Here is a 4,882-nt window from a genome sequence, read left to right on the forward strand (position 1 = left end):
CGGATTGTTTGAGCCATAAGTTGATGTCTTAGATTAAGGTTTTTGTTAACCCTCGCGTTAAGCACTTCTTCTGGTGGATAAACTCCTACTCTTTCATTTTCTAGTGTTTGAATAGGGTTTTTGTTAACCCTAGACTCAACTTCATCGTCTACTTCTATTTCTAGAGGTGGGTTACTTTGAGTCCCAACCACCTCCGAATGCTTTTTACGTAGTTTTTTTTCCTTACTATTAACTCTCACAATCTTCTCTATTTTTGAATCAAACGCAATAAAACCTAGAGTAGATTTAGTCATAAGAAACAAAAGAAACAAGATTAGTACATTATCGATCCCTAGCAACGACGCCAAAATTTGATGCGTCGCTTAGAGCACTAAAAATATCCTATCCCTGTAAAATAATGAAAAGAATAGTGCAAGGGAAGTAGGGTCAAATCCTCAGGGACTAGATTTGCTCAACTTCTTGTTCCTCGAGATCCTGGGTACAGTCGTGCCCAAAAAAAAGGATGTACCTGAAAAAATTTAAAAAAAAAATTTTAAAAATATGGACGAATTGAGATTGTGTAAATTGAAATTGAAATTTTAAAAATAAACAAAGTCGAGAAAAGAGATTCTTGGATTGAGAGATTCCATCCTCCGGTTATCTCAATCCTCTTTGGGTTCAATCTTAGGCTTCTAAATGATCCTTCTCATAACATAATAAGCCAGTTATAGTGGAAGAGGACGCCTACGACCACCAGCTCCACTTAGATTTTAGACTTACGATATAAAGGAACTTGACTTAGCCAACTGTCACTTTTGTAGGACCTTCTTACACTAGACCATCACTTTTCAATGGCGAATGCCATGCCATTTTGTCTCTTGGGCTCGACAACTGCTAATGCAGTAAGCTAACGAACCGACTGTGCAACCTTCCCAAAACATACAAAACGACTGCCTTTACACAAGATGAAAAGATTATTTTTGAATGGTCATAGATGGAAGCGCCAGTCCCGTAGTGCGGAGAAACGATGAATACTCGTTGAGAAGGCTAAGTGCGGATTCTAAGCCTCATGAACCCTTTTTGTGGAATCTCGACAACCTTTGGCTAGATGAGTTTAATGGCTCATGCTTTTTGGTAAAGAGGAAATAAACTTAATAAAATGGAATTTTATTGAAAAATAAAAGGAATAAAAGCTAGAGCTTTTTAGGAGAGTGAGCTTTTACAGAAAAGATGAGTGCAATTTATGTCACTCCATCCCCTATTTATAGTACTTAGAAAACCTAGTTTATTTCTATTTAAATTCTAAAGTATAAATAAATATAAAAGCTAATAAAATTCTAATTTAAATAGAGTATTGTGTTTATAAAATCTTTTCTTTGAACTTTTTCCCCTAAATTTTCCACATTTTGTATTTTTGGCCCCAATTCTTTCCTATTTCGCATGCTGGCCTATTTTGCTTCCAATTCACGCTTTTTGTCCCCAAATTTCCTTTTGCCTTCAATTTAATCCCTACCAGATAAAAAACAATATGTAACTCAAATTAGCAGGATCATACTTAAAATAAACATGTAATTAATACATAAAAATATGTCATTCCAAAGTATTATCAGTGTGTCACTAAAGATTAAGAATGACAATGTATTGATTTTCCTTATGTATTTTGAGAATATAGTATTCTGTGACAACAAATAGTGTTAGGGAATTATATAAGAATTCCTCATTAATTATTCATGTTTAGATAAAATGGGTTTTGAGATTTTTATAATGAATAATTGTTATTCCTTTTTCTCAATGGTATTTTCTATGTCTTGTACAATTGGTATAATTGTTATTCTTGTACATTTTAGATTATGATGTGTATGTTTTAACACAAAATACTAAAATATCAAAATGAATTACTCAAATCAAACTTATAATATTTAGTATTGCCGTTTAGGCCTCATAAGTAAAGTTGTCCATGCGTCAGTCCTAAGGAAATTTTAGGCTTGATTAACAGGCTCGAGCCCGACTCAAAAAATGGGCCTAATTTTTGCCCAAGCCCAACCCAAATAAAAATGCTAAAACCTAAGTTTGGCCCAACCAGTATTAAATTTTTATTTTATTTTATATAAAAATTAAAAATATAATATATCAAATACACTAAAAATATAAAATAAATGTTTTCCAAAAAATTGAAAATAAATTTAAAAGGTCTTTATACTTAAATAACACTAAGAAAAGTACAACTTAACAAACAAATACCTCTAAAGTAGTAGCAAAATTAACAATAAAACAAGAGTTATACAATATCTGAATAATAACTACAAAATAATAGCAAAATAATAGTGAATTGATAGCTAAACAGTTGGAAAAACAACAACAAAACAACATTTTTTTTTTACAAATCCGGGTTGGGTTGAGCCAAAAAAACCTTACCGAGGCCCTACCCATTTTCTAAACGGGTCTTATTTTTTTACCCAAATCCTCTCACTTTTCCTACGGGTCCGACCGACCCATGAATAACTCTACTCATAAGTGAGAATTGCATTTCCAAGCTCCATAAAGATGGATTCTTGAATTCACTTATTCTCAAACATTTTGAAGTTTGTAAATCTTGCTTATTGGGCAAAATAACTAAAACTCCATTTAAGGTCCTGTGAAAGGTTTAATGAAAAACATTTTCTTTATTTTCTCATTTTTGTTTGGTGGAAAATGAATTCCCACCATAAATCATTTTTCAAAACATGGGAAAACGAGGCCTTTTTTATTTAGGAAAATATCTTACCCTTTTTTTTTTTTTTGTCGATAAGACATTCTCAAATCTTTCTCCTCTTCACATCCCAACAAAGAAAAACCCTATTCCCCTTCCCCCTTCTTTGGGACTCCGACCCAATGCTTGCTGCCAGCCAGCAACGCTTCTTAACACCAGTCACCAACGTTCATCTTTGATATTCCCCCTTTCTGCCTTTCATTGCCAAAATCTGCACTACACCAGTTGAGAAACAAACCAGAAAATTCACCACCACTCTTCCAACCTCGTCTTCTCTTTCTCCTATTTTACCCGTCCCTCAACCTAATTTGAAGTTGAGATTTCTTTGTTTTCATTGGTTTTCTTTGCTTTCTTGCATCTGTTCCAAAATGCGTTTTTTAGTTCTTAGAGTAAAAGTTTATATTTATTTGTTTTCATTGGTTTTCTATGCTTTCTTGCATTTATTCCGATATGGGTTTTAATTCTTCTATTTCTTGGTGTTCAAATTGGTTTTTGATGTTTTCTTTTTTCATATCATAGGATTTTAATCTCTTTTTTTGCTCTAATAATCATTGGCTCTATTGCACTTGTTGCAACATTTGCGGGAGGTTTGCAACTTAGACATGTTTACATTATCTTTGTACAAGTAAGATGCTCTATGAATTGCTGGTGTTGATGCTCTATGAATTGCTGGTGTTATCATATTGTCTTGATTGTATATTATTATTTGTGGCTTAAAGAATCGGTGGTATTGAGCAATTGGCTGGATATGATGGAATGATGGTTCTGATATAACATGAGCAGATGTTACTGATGGAGAAAAGATAAAGATAAAAGAACTCGTATAAGTGTAAGATAATTCTCTTTTCGTTTCCTTTTCCTTTATCCTTTACTCATTGTTTTTTCATGATTTAATTCTTGGAACTTTTACCATATTGAACAGTAAAAAAAATAATTATACCAAACAAGCAGATGTGATTGAACCAACTTAACTCTGAAGATGGCTTCATCACATATCAAATTGAGAGGGAGGTGCCCCTTGATTTCCTTATGGATCTTTAATAAGTTTGTGTGATTATTTTTCATGGATTTAGTTATCATTGGGTTTATTTATATCTATATGAAGTAAACAATCATAGGAAATATCATGATTCTGTTTAGCAAAAATTTGCAAAATGTGTTATGTCTGAATTGCTTCCAGGGAGAGAGTAATCAAAGATTAAGCATATTGAAATCAGACTTTTGTCATATAATGTGAGTTAATTATGTCAGAAGTCTTGGAGGTGTCCTTACCCCTGCATGTCTACCTCTATGTTCCATTTATGTTGTAAATTGAATTGTAGTTACCAAGAATTTGAATCTGCACATGGACAATGAAGGCCTTGGATTTAATTTTACTACCTTTAACCTCCCTCTTTGCTATGTGTTTATAATTCAACATTAATCGTGATTGGCAAGTTTGCATATTGTGATGCGCATTTACTATATGAGAATTTGAGAGAATATTTTCCATGTCTAATTTTGGCATGCTAATACTTTGTTGTTCATATGTCTAATTCTTTGTTGTTGTTTGTCTTCGTTTTTTGGAAGATTGAGATTGTGGTGGGAAAAGTTGAGAAACTTGGTGCTATCAATGTAGTTGTAACTTCAAAGAAGGTTGATGATTAGAAGGTATAGATATTAAAGAAAAGCAATAGCATTGGAAATTCACTACTTGTCATGGATGATCTTTTCCTGAAATAGGAGATAGTGGACCTAAACCTTTCTGTCTGTGTGTGTGTTTTTCTTCTTTTATCAATCTTTTATGATATTCGAGTATCAATCTACTGTACAGTTTGCACAGAAAATTTTAAAAAGGATGCATTTTGTCAATATCATTTTGAGCATAGCTGCATTGTTATCTCAAATCCCAATACTACATTATGATCTCATCTAAGTCGAATTCATACAAAAGCAAGCACTGTTATTCTCTTAGCACTTTCTATATTAAACAGAAAAGAGAGAAGAGTTATGAAAGATGATTAATATGTTCACATTGTTATTAATAAACTCAATTAAATAATGAAAAGATAAAAAATCTAAAATGCAAATTTGTTTCATTGAAAATAACTTTTATAAAAATATTATCAAGAAATTTTTCAAATAACAGAAAATATTTTACATAGATTCATTTAA

The 4,882-nt window shown here is 32.1% G+C and overlaps 1 long non-coding RNA gene across 2 annotated transcripts; it reads left to right on the forward strand.

Annotated features, from left to right (window-relative positions):
- Positions 1 to 2,624: 2,624 nt before the first annotated feature.
- LOC108478166 (uncharacterized) lies at positions 2,625 to 4,579 on the forward strand. 2 transcript variants are annotated; one of them, XR_008276097.1, is made up of 3 exons: positions 2,670 to 3,353; positions 3,448 to 3,557; positions 3,651 to 4,579. It is a non-coding gene; the product is annotated as an uncharacterized LOC108478166 (long non-coding RNA). The 2 variants fall into 2 exon arrangements; XR_001870272.2 differs by having other exon boundaries at positions 2,625 to 3,557.
- Positions 4,580 to 4,882: the final 303 nt, after the last annotated feature.

This window comes from Gossypium arboreum, chromosome 12, assembly GCF_025698485.1.
Source record: "Gossypium arboreum isolate Shixiya-1 chromosome 12, ASM2569848v2, whole genome shotgun sequence".
Taxonomy (NCBI): Eukaryota; Viridiplantae; Streptophyta; class Magnoliopsida; order Malvales; family Malvaceae; genus Gossypium; species Gossypium arboreum.